Here is a 16,452-nt window from a genome sequence, read left to right on the forward strand (position 1 = left end):
GACGGACATATTTGTGTGTGTGTGTGTGTGTGTGTGTGTGTCCAATAAAAGCTAGCAACCGGAAGGGACGAGCATATAAAAATAATTATTTTTTCTTCACACTCACCTTAGGAAGAAATTTCATTTTGCGTGCGCAAACAACAGGTACAAAAATTTCCTGTGAAAGACACGAAGCGTAAACGAGAGCGTATGTATTAAAAGAATTACATTTTCATTTTGTTTTTGTTCTAAACTAAACAAATCAATGTAGCAATTATTTAAAGCTTCAACAGTTCCAGCTAAACAATTCCCAGTCATGCGATCCAAAACTTCATTTGCAAGCGACTTAGTATTTTTTATTCGCTTCTAAGGAACGATTTATGACGCGCAGTTCAATGCACACGCGTCGGTGGCAACCTCCTGCATTGCGGTAGAGGCATGCGGCAGGCAGCTCAGGGTCGGGGCGAAAACAAACCAAACCAGACAAGACCAGACCAGAGCAAAAGAGTTGTACGAGTATGTCGCCATCAGAGCTGTGTTCAAGGCAGCGCACATGTTGATGTGTCACCCGCATGTGGCAACAAACACTTTGCATGAGTCCAACTTGGCATGGGCATTGCTAGCGAAGCCAACGAGCCGGGGCAGCCACAGAAGAGAGAAGACTGAGGAGACACTGAAGACGCAACAGACGCAGCAGATGACAAACAGTAGAGCAGAGCAGAGCAGAGCCGAGCCGAGCCGAGTTTAAAGTTGAAAGGATACAATAAATCTTGTAAGCAAATGAAATGCGACAGTTGTCGGTTGTCATGGCTTTTGTCTCTAAATCGAGACGGGCTTTGAACTGAGCATTGACAGCATTTGATTTCACGCATAAAGCTCGTGGGAGTGCGCCTATGGGATTCAACGGCTTATCACAGACAAAGTAAAGTACAAAGAGTTGAGTATAAAGTGCAGCTTTTAACATTTCTTGGGAAAAAAAATCAATGCGAATGCAGTAATAAAATGTTTGTCTATTGAGATTTGCTTGCGATGAATACATTTTTGCTGAGTTTATATTCTAAGCTAAGTAGGCTATAGTTTAAAAAAAACATCCTGTAAAGTACTATTGTAATTATGAGAGTTGTGGTTTGTTTCAAAGATTTGTTGCTATTTAGTTACATTTTTCTTATACATTTTTCTATACCTCATAGAATTGTCAAGTTTTTTATGCTTAACTCCCTTATCTATGCAGCACCATTATAATGCTGAAAAATTAATCTTTTTTTTTCCGTTTTTGTTGCATTGGATATTGAATTCGTTCATTCATTTTTTAAATATAGTAGATGTGCCCTTTGTGAAGAAAAAAGTTTCACATTCAAAGCTTAAGACCTAACGGACTATGCATCTAAATGAGTATTACATACTAGATCTATAATTGGTTCGTTCTTAAGTCTATCAGGAACAAAATAAAAACTGTACAAAGAAACAAATTTTAGGAATGAAGCATACTTCAGCAGTTGATGACTAATAAGTCAGCTACTAATTATTATTATTTAAATGCAGGTACTCGTACCCACCAGCTGTTCGTTTCCCTCGAACCGTGACGTATCGTTCTAAAATAAACTCTCAGCTGTTGTTGGGAAATATTTCATTTGGTTCACCTCCTCAACAGCGACATACATACTATACATAGTATATATTTATGTTTTCTCATGTATTTATAAATCCAATCAGCTGTTGTCCTTATATATTTCTTATGTACATTTACATAGGTATTTACTCATGTCGCCAGAAGTGTACATTTTTTATTGGAAATTATGTAGTCCATATACACAAACAGACACACATGCATATCCACAAATGAACATGTGTTTTACGATTTACAAACAAACAAAGCGTCGAATTTGTGCCAAAAAGGTCAATGAATAAACAAAATACTACATCTTTTTTTTTAATATGTTGAGAAATATACTATTTCAACAAATGAATGCACAGCTTGTCGATTGGCTTGGATGGCTACCTAGCCGACTCAAGTGTGCACATCCTTTGCAGCTTCCTTTTGTCAGCAACAGCAGCTCACAGACTCTAATTCCTAAAACGGCCTGGCAATGCACACAGAGGGCGATGCGTAAAACTCAAGTGCCCTGTAGTTAGTTGATTTCATTATAGTGCCCGGCCATGTTGCTTATTGGCATGTGTGTGTATGAGTGTGTGTGTGTATCTGTGTTTGTATCTCCCAGCTATAACTTCTATAAAGCCAGCGGCTAGACACACAGAGAAGAAACTGCATGTCGAAACTGATCTCTGGTGGAATGAAAATATGTTTCCTTTGATTTTCGTTTAGCACAACCACAAGGTATACACACACACACACACACGCCGTCTCACACATACATGATGTTCGTGAATGTTATTGACGTCGTCAGACGGACGCGACGCCCCGACTGACAGGCTGGCAAGAGTAACCAAACGTACGTATGTGTATATGCCTTCTATAGTATATGCCCCTCTAGTGATGCTACCGTTAAAAGAAATGCAATTAAAATGAATCTGTAGACCCCTAAAAACTTCAGCCGTCTACAGCAACAACAACAACAACAACAGCAGCAGGACGGCAACAGCGCAACGCAAACGGAAGCAATTAGTAAACTGAGCAGTCTGCCTATATAATCCATAGCAAATCTTTGCTGGCTCACGCGTGCTCTACGTGGCATTTCATTTTGGTTTTTCTTCTTTTTTTCCCGACACTGCCGCCAGGGGTACACTTTGGGGAAACGCACTTAAGGAAATACATACAGAATACAGAATACTCGTACACACACATTTGTGTGCAGGCCTGTGGATTTTTATGTATTTCTACATAAGATCTGATTACCTTGTTCTGACCCAACACAATCCTTTAAACATTTATTCCCCCGTGACTCCAACATTGCAATCGCTTGAGCGAGAGTTTTATAATTTATTTGTACTGGAACTAGATTTTATATAGAATTTGGATATAAATGAACATTTTCATAAGTTGCTTGAACATTATCTTAACTAAAGCTATGATTATGATTACGAGTTTAAAAACAAAGATCATTTCATAAAACGACAATTTTCATTTATTAATTTAATCTATTTTTGTTCATTGTAGCTTTATTTAAGATCGGCCTTTAATAGGAAATCATATTGAAAATACTTAATTGAAGAAAAGTTATTTTTTACAGAACAGCAGGACCAGTGTATGCTGTCTCTTCAAACATCTTCGGTCAAGATCCTTCGGACTTGCTGATCCGGAAAATATTCAATATCTTGAGCTCTTTGGGAATGTTTCGTATGTAGTAGAAAGCTCCCGTAATCATCCTAAATGTTTTAGGTTGGAAGCGCTGCAATTCCTCCACGTTTGAGTTATTGGTTGTCGCCCATAGTTGAATGCCATAGGTCCATACCAACTTTACGATTGCCTTGTACTTTATTTGCAAGGCGCACCTTTGAATGGGGGACTGTGTACCTTTCTCAGATTGGTGTTTAATTGTTTGCATTTCGAGAAAATATGGCCATGCTAGACGCTTGCCCAGTTCAAAACCAATAATTCGCAGGCGAGGAAGAGACATTTCATAACCCTCTTACTATATAGTTTCGAATCCATATCTTTAGGCACAAAAACGTTTTTCAGAAGAGGGAAACAAGATTGTCATATGAAAAACATTGTCGTTTAAAAGGATAATAATAATCTATGCCGATCGCTTCTATTACAAATAGATATCACTTATTAAAGAAGTTCTTTTAATATGCGTTTAAGGATGATGATTTGTTGCTGGTTAATTTTCATTTACTCCTTTCCATTGTTTATTATGCATTTATTGTTTATATTGTGAATATGTATATTGAAATACTGGAACATTTTGCGTTACTCTTAGATGTTCATTGTACGCCATGCTATTTTTTATACAAACAATGTTGTAAAAAATTGTTACAAAAGTTGTTTACAAACATTGCTGCGCAGTCAAAAGCAAAATGCCACTGGACCACCCATCGGCTGGCAGAAAAATGCAAAACAAATACAGACATGGTTGCAAAAACTCGAACTATTTAGAATGTATACAAACAAAAAAGTCTGTAGTGTGTACGAGTATATGCTTGAATACAGCACGTGCCAACTATTTAGGATAATATCGTAATTATTGTACTGCAGAAACAATAACAAGAGCAACAAGAATTATATATCACATATACATCGTATATATATATATACTTGTATATACACTTATTCAAATACGTATTAATTTATTTTTACATGCGACTTGTGTGATGTTTTCATTTTTATTTGCCAGACGTTGCCACAACAAGTTGGCTAAAATAACTGTGAGTGAGTCGAGGAAACACCTCGGCAACAAGTTAAATATAAAACAAAAACAAATGTTAAATATAGTTATGGATATTTTTGAAACTGTTTTTTTTTTCGTTCGTTCGTTTGTTTGTTTGTTTTCAAAGCATCAAATAGAAATCTATAAAATTATCCTTCTTATTTATAAAACAAATGTGTGAAAAAAAGAATGTGTACCTTTCTATCTACAATTATATATACAAGTTTATGTATCTCAATATATATATCTATTGAAGAATCGGCTGCTAAAGAAAAAGACTACAAAAGTCACGAGCGTTCGCATACGCACACAAGATGGCGGCGAACAAGCACACACACACACACACACACACACACACACACACACACACACACCTACGAGTCTGTACATACACACTCGGCTGAGCAGTGGCGATCAGCTCACATTGGCGGGGTGTAAAAGGCAAAAGGCGCATGCGCAAAAAATCACACACACCCTGGCACACCTAGTTCATAGGTAGATGTCTGCATGTGTATGGGTGCGAGCCGCCATTTGCAGTTCTGTCTAAATATAGCCCGTTGGCTGTGGCTGCTCCTCGTCCGAATGGCAACGAAGTACAGTTGAAAAGTGAGCGCAAGGCGTGAGATCGTGTGATCGGCTCACACGTACATATGTACATATGTGCATATATAGATATATAGTATAAATATTTAAGTGTGTGTGCCTATGTCTGTAGGTATGTGTGTTGGCAGCCGTGTCTCTATTCGTTGGCTCACTCACTTCTTGCCTTGCCTTGGTCATCATTGTGCTCGTGTGCTCGTCTGGGATCTATGTATGGGGCTATTACCCCTCCAACGATGTGAGCAAGAATTTGTGAATGTGTGTGTGTGTGTGTGTATGTGTTTCAGAGACGCATCTTTGGCCAAGTATTGGATGCTGATTAAATTACAGTCTCGAAAATCAAATAAATGCTTGAACATAGTTCCTATAGCCCTTCACATATGTATGCTCATAGGTATGTTGGTAGTATGTATATATGTACATATATATACATAAGTCTGATCATGCATGTTCCCAAAAATTTGCGTTTGCGAATGGCAGGCAGCATGGATTGTTTTCGTATGTCTGTATCGGTGTAATTAGGATGGCAGGTGCTGTCAAAATGTGTTACGAAAGCGGTTCAATACTACCTACATCTATATAGGCATGTACATATGTACGTAGTATATACATACATATATATATATATACATACAAAGTACCTATATACTATATTTTGCTGCCCTGCCCTCATCTCGTCTATGCAAAGGCAATTGAGGCAGCAATTCAGGAGTAATGAGCGCATGACACATGCTGCCCATGTCAGCCCAATGTCTGTTGTCTATCGTCGCCAATTACGCAGCTGCAGGCGCTGTAACAAATACACACACACACACACACACATACACATATACACACATAGTGTAGCAATACACTTAACAACATCGGGGCGCAGACAGGAGGATGCATGTGCTTGTATATTGGCATTTTGTATAAACATTTCTGCGTGTGTATACATATTGAGACTTTCAGTTTCTTGGTTGATTCTGTTTTTTTTTTATTCCATACACCCCATGTCCAGAAAGGTCTACTCGTTTACTTCGCATATGTGTAGTCTCCAATTGAAATAGTCTGCATTCTTATTCAAATTTGCAGGCAAAAAAAAAAAAAAAACTCTGCAACCACTAAACAGTTTATTCATCCAATTTTGGCCCCTTAAGCCCACACGGATGGCTAAATAATGACATTAATAGTCGACGTGAATTAGCCAAAAATACAACAAATAGAAATTGTTCGTAATTAATCAGCAAAACAACTTCTCAAAATGTCTTAGCAATGCATAGGGAATCAAATATTTGAATACCAATTAACATTAGATGTAATGGAATCAATTGAAGGAACTAATTTTGTTAAAGAAAATAATAAAATGTTGTCCGTTGGAGTTAAGTTTTCAATGTTATTTGTTGCACAGTTGAAATTGAATTATATTTACTTATAGTAGAATTTATAAAACGTCGATATGAAAATATTTTCCGTGTGAAATATATACTTATATTTTATTTATACTATACTGAACAATATTAAAATAAGTCAATGAACCTTTATTGGAAACTGGCTTTGTAGTTTGTTGCTAAATACAACAAAAGTTGTTACCTTTGAAGGGTTAATAAGGCCCTAATCATAAAATTATATCAATCCATCGACCTAGGTATTGATTGAAAAGATTCATCTCTTTCTCAGTAACGATATTCCAAAAAGTAGCAGAAACACTTTTCCTTTTTTACAGAAAAATTTTCAAAGCTCGATTTTTACAAAAATTTATATTTTTGGTTTTCTTACTTCCTTTAATCTGACTAGATGAAGGGTATCCTTTAGTGGAAAATGCCTAACAGTAGTTTTTTTTTTTCCCCCTAAAATCGGATGCATATGCCAGCGGGATAATAAAAATATTGCAAAACCAGAAATCTTCAGAGCAACAAGTAAGATGAGATCTAGTAAGAAGAATTTCTACCAGCCGTCGGGGGTATGCAACAGATCACACAGTCTGTGAACTTATATATGTATCTTATGCGCGGTCAAGAAGAAAGAAAGAAGCAAACCAATACTCTTGTAGGAATGTAATATTCATTATAAAATGTTAATTGCTCTGGTCCAAAAAGAAAGCTCTGTAAATTCAAAAGGACACATTGTACAATCTGTGGAGGAATTATTTTAGTTTGAAATTTACATACAAACTAAGGCAGACGTTGCCAAAATAAAAATGCAACAAAAAATGCGACATGTCGCCATTTTGTGCAACAAAAACATAAAAAGAGAAGAAAACAAATAGATAGCCAGTGCTTTGCTCGTATTTTGCTTTGGCTTTTGCGTTTTTATTAACGATTTGCCACGCTATGATGAATCTGATATTTTCATGCTTAATCACTAACCGTCGCCACGGGTTGGACCATCTTCTTTGGCTCTGCCTGTGGCTGCTGCTTTGGCTGTGATTGTGGCGCGAACTGTTGCTGCCAAACGTCGACAACAAGACACAAACATTCTGGCCGGCAGCCAAAATACTTAACGCTGCAGATGAAATGGCAGAACGTCAACAGCGGCTTCGCTGGCAGGGGTAGTGAAGAAAATACCGAGATGCCAGGAGAGCCAACAGAAAGAAAACTATGGCAGCCAGAACGAGAACGGGGCAGTGCCATTAAATTCAGGCAGAGATGCAACAGGGCTGGCTGCCGACACGACACGATACGACTGACAAAATAAATCTATAGTATATGCATGTACCAAGTGAAAAGAACGAGCCAGAAACAAGGAGAGAAAAAAAGACACAAACACGAACTCGAACGAAACAACAATTTTAATTTTCTTTTATTGCGATCTCGCGCAATAATTGCGCGTAAACAACAAAATTTCTCTTCATTGGATTTCGACTTGAATTTTTTCAACAATTTTATGAGATTTGGTTGCAAGGCGCGCGTTGTACAAGAAGATACACACTCATCAAATATATATATATGTATATATATATATATGTATAGTATATGTATGTATAAGTGCGTATGTACATCTTTAAGCAAGCAGGTAAAATGACTGGGGGCTGACACACACACACACACACACAGATATACACATACAAGCACACACACACACAGAAACGCAGCCAGACGCGTGCTAGAATTTCTAATGAGTTGCCGCACATGCATGAATATTTTATTATTTCATAATACACACACACATATGTACATATAATGTAAATAGTATATGCACACACTTATGTACGCAGTTTTTGATATTGTATGTGTATATAAGCCAAATTATCTTCAGTAGTGACGTGCATTTTTGCCAATACATGACGCACTTCCGTTTTCCCAGCCATGCCATTAAACTATTTCATAGTAGAATTATTTAAATTTCAGTTTAGTTAAACAAGATGAGGCATGCTTTGAATTCCCCTTTCGTTCAGAGTTCATTCCATTAGTTGCATTTTCAAGGCATACTTTTATGACAAAATGAAGTTGCTTGAAAGTGGAATCGGAATTTAGCTTTTAGAACTACAGATATCTGTGTGTGTGCGGGTCATCTTCATCACTTATTTTGTACATTTAAAATATAATCTAATGAAGATTCTGTACATGGCTTTGGATAATGAAACCAGCTATTGAGTTTTGTGCATTTAGCAGGTTTTACTGAATATAAATATTATCTGGAGATATAGTGAATGTTAAAAATGATTCGTTAAGTCAAATAAATAATACAAATTATCTTCGTCTGCTGCACATCTACTCATTTATATATTACACTGTGTCATGGGCTTATATGTAGTAGTATATAGTATATGCCCTACCTTTTCTGTAATATCTTCTAATCACATTAAAAAGCATTTTTAACCAATTTTCATGACCCTCTAAATAATGATTCTTAGGTAATTAGAGATTTGATCTTAGTTCTGTGTTCGCTAAAGAAAACCTTGGAGAATGATGGATGGACGGACACACATCGCTTATCGTCTCATCATACTTATACATTTAGCGAATCTATGTACAACATGTGGTCAATCATTCCTAAGTTTAATCAGCACATACTTTCAGTAAAGTGTACACAAGTCTAATTCGGCAATCTGTATAACTATTGATGGCGCTATCTACACTAGCGATCGGTTTCTTTTTCAGTAATTATCGATTAATATTTGTGTGTCCCAACAGAGCATATAACTGATTTTAACGATAAAAACATGCATATATGTAAATCAGTTTATTAACGAAAATGACTATATATAATTACGTTTGAACAACTCGAACTATATGATCTTATTTTGTTAATTTTGTTTCTTAGTATTGAAATATTTTAATACAGTTTAATACAGTTAGCGCTTTATTTTAATTCATTTATATTTGAATGTAGCCTATGGATGTTTATTTATCGTGATTAGAACGACATGGCGTATACGCAACTAAAATACAATATTTCTGCACATATTTCAGCACAAAATCACAAACCTATTTCTTAAACACTGAATGTTTAAAGACAACTGTGTACTTGGATTTAAATTATACTCATTATACTTGATTTCGATGAGGATCTCGGATCCTTTTTTCGTATGTCGGAGCCAAGATCCATTTCCAGTTCGTAAGGTATAAAAATTCATTTAAATGAAAATGAAATGAAACTACATATGTATACGCTTAAGCTTCTGATATCCAATCGAGGATATTTTAATTATTATAATAATTTAATATTAAAAACGTTTCGATGAACCACTATAGATACGGGTATGATTTTACGTTTGTGAAAGCACAATCTGAAAATTAGTGGGGACCTGAAAGGATAAATTTTTTAGCCACCAGTTTTAATATCAGACTTTGAAAAATCAACGAAATGTAAAAGCGAATAAAAATGCACAGAATTTATATCTACGTTGCTCTATCTCTGTATGCATCACATACAATGGAAATTTCACTCACATATCGGCATGAAAATTAAGTCGGAAAATGAAGCGATATCGATTTCGGCGAAAAGGGGAACATTAAATATAAATAGTTATTAAATTCGCTTTTTATAATTTTTATTAAATATTAAATGTTGCTTAAAGTGAAACGAACGAACTCTCTGCCCATACTTGCTGCCCATGGAACCAATTAAAATAATAATAGAATACTAGAAGCTTGTAATATTATGCGAATACTTAGTGCACGGTTTCCTAACTACAGCAATTTTCTGCCGTTGTCATGGCAGTGCACTGCCAACCGTAAACGAGCAAAGGGCAGGGACGAAAAAAATCTCTGGCAAATACTTGACGTTAATTGTAGGGGAATGCTGGTAATGGTTGAGTTGTTTGCGCAAGAGTTTAAGATTAGCAATAGCGCTAGTTAAACTTGTTGCTTACCTGTTTAATGCTACTGTTGAACTTAATATTTTCCAATGGCAACTGGCAAAAATATCTATATAGTAGTACAAGTATATCTCTGGAAGGGCATATAAGCCGTAGTACACCTCGTAGAATTAACAGAATTGACTTGAAGCTAACGCTACGTTGCCGTTTTCCACCTGAGTTTTTTGTGTTCCACTAAGAAGCTGAAAGGAAGTGCAGAAAAGTGTGCAAAATATTAGTTTCCATTGAAATTTGAAAGTCAATCAAATAAAAAGGACACTTTACATAGTTAGGCGATAGAAATGCTTGCACAATGGAAGCCCAAGGGCTTAGGTTGCTGCCTACAGTTGCCAGTCCACAGGCCATCAAATACAGCCCTGCAAATGCAACAAGTCCGCTACGATGGCATTTAGTCAACCGTTATTTGCAGTTGCAGAGTTTCCTGCGAGACTCGAACAAAGGCGTTGTGCGCGCGTGTGATGCCCGCTGTGTGCACAACGCCCACGCACCGTTGCCTCTCTCTCACTCTCTCCCTCTCTGTTATTTTTTTGTGTGTTTGTGTAACTGGGTGTGTATGTATTTGTGTATACGTGTACAAGTATGAGTGCGCCTTCATAGACGTGTGGGTGGCAAATGAAATGCTTCAACGCCAACAGCAGCAGAAGAAGCAGAGTCAGAGACAGCAGCCACATTAGAGCATCCACCTACAAAGCTTGACTATGAGAGAGTTGATCAGCTTTTCCGCAGTTCCGAGTATGTTCGAATATATGTACATATGTATATACATATATATATATATATATATATATATATATATATATATATATATATATATATATATATACACGTATTTATATGCGCTACTGTTACCCTGACAGCCAAAGCATTTCAGTTTTCTTTCTTTTGGGTGTCACAACTCGAGCTGCCGCTAAGTGGGCTTTAGAAGCCAACAAACCCCTTCAGCTGTTTTTCAGGTAGGGTATGCAAACATGCCTCCACCACACACATAAACATTCACCAGTTGTCTATAATAAATTTTCATAATTTTCTACTCTGTCATGGCATTTGATATTTTCGTCAGCAAGCGTAGCAGTGGAAATGTTTTGTTTTTCACTTTTTTATGACACTTCTTCGTTTGGCCGACTCTTGAGTATATCTGTATATATGTACATGATTTTGTGCTTTATAATTTGGCAACGAACACGACATAACGCCCACCATAGAAAAATAATATATGTACGTATATCTATTAGGTGTCAACAAATTCATATTGAAATAAAGTCAGCATTGTTTATGCCTCAAGGAGACAACAGGGCGACCAAAACGAGCGGCTCAATGTCAGTGGCTGTGTAGTTAATTATTTGAGGACTATATACACACATACATATACATACGTATGTATGTACTTGTATATTGCCAATGTAAATATTTCCAAAACATTGCTGTTGTTGTTTTGTTGCTTTGCTCGTTGCCGCCTCATTGAGTCATGTGCATGACACAACCAAGACAACAACAAAAGCAACAACTGACCCAACAACTGGCCAGTCCGAGAACGAAATTCATTTTGCGGCATTTAAAAGTGTACATTTTACAAAATGGCGTTGCAGACGTTGCTCATTTTTGTTAGCTCTTTGCAGCGACTTTTGTAATTATTGGCAGGCGGCCAAAGTCTACAAAAAATTTGCGTAAATGAACCACATTTTGTTGCAGTTGCGAAGAGTCTTTTAAACAACAACTATACTCGTATACATAGACATTTCAATAAATTTATGTGTGAAACTGAAATTTATTTAAGTTGTCTAGAAAATTGTATAACATGAGTAGGAAATGGAAAATATTTTCGATACAATTTATGTGAATAGGATTTTTTTCTCAGCTGGCTTAATCTAGCTATATGTGGAAAAGAACCCACATCATCACCATCAGTTCAAGCTGAGGCGGAAATGGGCCATCAAAAATAAACTATTAACTATAACTATTAGACTCTAGTTAAAGAAACACTTGCAAGCAATATATAATCACACATGTTCAGCTTTTAAATGTAAAGAAACAATCCATTTTATTAAAATGTTTATCAAATGTTCGACACGAAACCCCCATACGAAGTTGGAAAAAGACTTTGTAGATATTTTGTGATTAATTAAGCTTTTTACAATGCAACGCGATTTTTAAAAATCTTTGTTCCTAAAGGATCTTGATTTTCTTATCGTAATTGAAGCCGTTATTTTATTATTTTCATTACATATATTAAAGCCATTTATCTTTTTGATTGAAAAGAAAGAGCATCAACAATTTGGATATCTTACGTTCTTTTAAAATGGTGCAGCTTGCGCCATCTACTGGCTGCTGAAAACAGCTGCCGCGGATCGTGACAACAGCTGTTCATTATCAATTCCACTAGCGCCCTCTGGTGCGTAACACTTGCTTTTGGGAACATGTTGCATGAAATTGTTGGAAACATGCTTGGCACTTTTCACCTCAAATTTTCTTCTCTTTTGTTGTATTTCTTGTAAAAAACAGATGTTTTTATTTATTTTGGGAAATTTTATTGCTTTGACAGAATTTCGCTTTGGCTTTGCTGAAGATTTCACTTTCAATAAACCATATGATTAACAGGCTGTTTTGGCCATTTCTTTTATATTTATATTTTGCTAAATCATAATTAATATTTAAAACGTATAATTAAACAAACAATTTTAGCGGATTTTTTCGCGCACATACTCAGCCACACACAGAGAGACCAACACACACACGTATGCGTTGCTGCTCGTATTTGCAGAAAAGCGCAAAAATAGATTTACATAAAAACTCACGTCCTTCGTCGGGATTTCAATTAATATGAATAAATTTGTAAATTTAAAATGCCGCGCAATTAAATTTGCAATTTTTTTTTAATAGGCATTCACTTTCGATTGTGTATGCTGATTATTGAATTATGTATTTAAAAAAATATTGACTGGACATTGCTTGCCACCAGGCGTTGCACTCTTCAGTGCAGCAAACACGCGCGAGCTATCCATCGGATATTCGAAAATTGAAATCACACGCAGGCGAACGAAGAATTGAAGATTGAAATGAAAATATGTATGTACGATATTTCCTACACTTCACTTTACTGGCGCAGAAAATCGCATATACAACGAGAATGTATAATTATAAATAAATGTTCTATAAAAAACGTTTTTGTTTCTCTACGACGCGTTCCTATTTGTTGTTCTTGTTCTTGTGCTTGTTGTTTCTGTTTCTGTTGCTGTTTTGTGTCGATGTGTGTTGTAGTACGTGTGCTGGTTTGTGTTTTGAGCCATTTTAATTTTAGAGGTAACCTAAAATAAATAACCAACCACACCAAACCATACCCCATACCAACTCATACTACACCCTACCTATGCACACACATACAAACATTTGAGTCTGTCCGTATACCACAGCAAGTACCTTTCTTAAAAATGGTGCCGAACAGCTAAAATGTTCGACGATTGTAAACAAACGCATTCAAATTTACAATAAAAGTGAAAAATTCGGCAAGTCACAACCCCTGCTAGCCAGCTTGTTTGCTTTAATGAGCTTTTAAGTTACCAACATTCTAAAGACAATTTAATGGCGCATTTGTAATTTTGTTGGATTTGTTGTTTGTATTGGAGAGGATTTGCTCTAAGTGCTTGTGAGACAGAACCATAACAAGTTACATTACAGCCTTACTGAAGGAGTACGGCTTGAGACCCCACCCAATAAATTAAATTTAAATTTTGTTAAAAAAAACAGATTTTTGCAGCGGCAAACAAGGACAAATTGTAATTGCATTCTCGCATCAAGTTGCTGAACTAATGATTGTTAGTTCAGCAGCTAAACTGCGCTAGCGGTTGATTAATTTAAGAAGATAAACCTGATTACTAAAAATGTTAAACTAATTATTAATTAATAGTAGTCTTTTCAAAATCATTTTATTTTCTTTGTCAGGAAGGTGGAGAAAATAGTTATATACAATTTTGTTGAAAAATAAAACAAATAAGAATTTAATGGCTTCATCTATGTTTGGAGAGAGAATATTATGTATTATTTATGTAGGCAGTCTTCCAAATTTAAGAGCAAGCGAACAAAACTAGCTTTTTAGTGGTTCAACTTAAGGACTTTGTTCAAATGAACTGGTTCTGAACGAAATGGCACAGCACTAGCTAAACATAATTGACTTAAATGGTCTCCTATTAGTTCGTTAATTTTAACCACTAATAATATATCAGTCCAACACTATATTTTGTCTAGACACATTTTGAAAATTACATTATAATTGTTTATATCAGTAATTGAGATTTACATTTTGGCACTAGTTTATAGTACTATGTATGTTTATTCAAAACAACAGCAACAACAACAATTACTGTATCAACTATAGCTTTAAGTTCGATTCAACCGGTATGCGAGCAGTTCAGGAGTGAGCCGCTTCCTTTCTTCCTTAATTCAGGCGACGACGACGACGACGACGACAACGACAACAACGACGCGTTTGATTGCTCGGCCAATGCGCTAATAATGCCGTTAATGCTAGCCGATCGGATCGCTCAAAATAAATCGAATGGCGCGCACAGTTGGGCATACACAAGAGCAACCAACAAACACATTGAAATATTTTTAAATTAAAGCAATTTTTCGTATTATTTTTGGTTCTCTTTGTTTTTGTTATTGTATAAGTATGTATTTTGTATTTAGTATTTTGGTCGTTGTGCCCGCCTTTCTGACCGTCCGCCCGTCCGCCCGCCCGCCTGCCTGCCAGCTCGCTTTCTGTCTTTCCGCCTTTGGTCGAGTCGTTTGGCCAGCTGGTTCTGCTGCGTGTTGCTTTGACTGCCGATCTCCTTCAACTAAATGAAAGGAAATTCTGCTTTTGCCTGAGCATTCAGATGATGCTGTTTGTATGTGTGTGGTGCTGCTGTTGTTGTTGTTGTTGTTGTTGTTGCATTGAAAATGTAAGTGCGAAGTGCGCGCACATTTTTAAATAAAATTTCACCTATTTTTATAACAGACAATAACACCCGCAAAAACAAGAGAAATACATATTATTTAGTGTTGGGCCTACAATTCGGCAAGACTTGCATAAGGACTTGCGGACTCAAGTTGGGCTTTCGTTTCTGTCCTAGTCGATCCGGACCGGCCCGGCCCATCCCGATTGCTGCTCTTTGATTGCCACGAGCTGTGGCGCGCACACATGCAGCTATAATTTTAAAATTAGCACTGAGAAAAAACATCAATATTCTTACATTCAGCATGCATGATTTCCATGGAAATTCAACAAGGAGTTATTTTTAAACGCAAACAGCGGCATCAGCAACAGCAGAGGCGGTGGCAATAATAACAACAGCAACAACAACATTAGGTGTGGCCAAATCTTGTGTATAAGTGTTTTGCGTATGAGGAGGCACATGCATCTGCTTATTATCTAAAATCCTTGCGTGAAAAGCTGGCGTAAAATAGATTTGACAGTTATATAAATGATGCGCATATCTCTATTTCCGAGTACGCATTCACGCACATACTCGTATATCCATCAATTGCAGGCTTGCCATTGTCATGGATATTCGGGACATTACGAAACAATGGCAAGCCTTTAGGCAGGCTTGTGTCTTTATGCAAGCCAACTGGCGTGCGTGCGTGCAACTTATTGCCTGTTGCCTTTTGCGTGTGGCACGTGCAACATTCACGTGCGACTGGATACACAGGTAGAGCGAATCTGCACAAGTTATGGTGGCTTGCGAGGCAGCGACGATGCTGCCTAATTGGGCAAAGCATTCCCAGAACTAGCTTTACAACCAAATGCGCCTCAAAGTATGTTACATAAAATTTTATTTCGATGTGGCGGAGGGAGGGCGATATGCGAACGGAAAGTTAATAAATTAATGAGCAACTCAATGAATTTTACAATATTTAACCCACACACACTCGCACACACTAGCCCAGTATTTAGTGTACACGCTTAATTAAAGCGCAGGGTTTGACGAGCTGCAAAGCGAAATTCAAGCCTCGCATTTACTGTGCCCAGCGAACCGCGTGCTGGCGGTTTAGTCGTGGCTGTTACTACCTGCGTCACGTATCTAAGCAGACACACACACACACACGCACATATATATGTATACACTCCTGCCGCTGCTCAAAATGTATGTAAGCGTAAAATGTTATTGAAAGTGATGAATTAATGAAGCGTTAAATGAATAAATGTATTCTCTTGCGCCCTATTGAACCGGAAGTTGCGACAACAACAAAATGGCCGGACAGATA

The 16,452-nt window shown here is 36.8% G+C and overlaps 1 protein-coding gene across 12 annotated transcripts in view; it reads right to left on the reverse strand.

Annotated features, from left to right (window-relative positions):
* Positions 1 to 16,452, reverse strand: part of LOC115623908 (myocyte-specific enhancer factor 2) — a 64,643-nt gene that overhangs the window by 28,979 nt on the left and 19,212 nt on the right. For 9 of the 12 annotated variants that reach the window (XM_030518566.1, XM_030518552.1, XM_030518545.1 and 6 more), the window contains exons 3-4: positions 10,204 to 10,391; positions 107 to 157 (exon numbers count right to left, since the gene is read on the reverse strand). The gene's annotated coding sequence lies outside the window, so the exon portion shown is untranslated. Of the gene's footprint in view, positions 1 to 106; positions 158 to 10,203; positions 10,392 to 10,473; positions 10,614 to 12,494; positions 12,820 to 16,452 lie in introns of those variants that run through there. The other 3 variants (XM_030518475.1, XM_030518483.1, XM_030518491.1) reach the window with 3 other exon arrangements.

This window comes from Scaptodrosophila lebanonensis, unplaced genomic scaffold (assembly GCF_003285725.1).
Source record: "Scaptodrosophila lebanonensis strain 11010-0011.00,11010-0021.00 unplaced genomic scaffold, SlebRS2 tig00000001-arrow-pilon, whole genome shotgun sequence".
Lineage (NCBI taxonomy): Eukaryota > Metazoa > Arthropoda > Insecta > Diptera > Drosophilidae > Scaptodrosophila > Scaptodrosophila lebanonensis.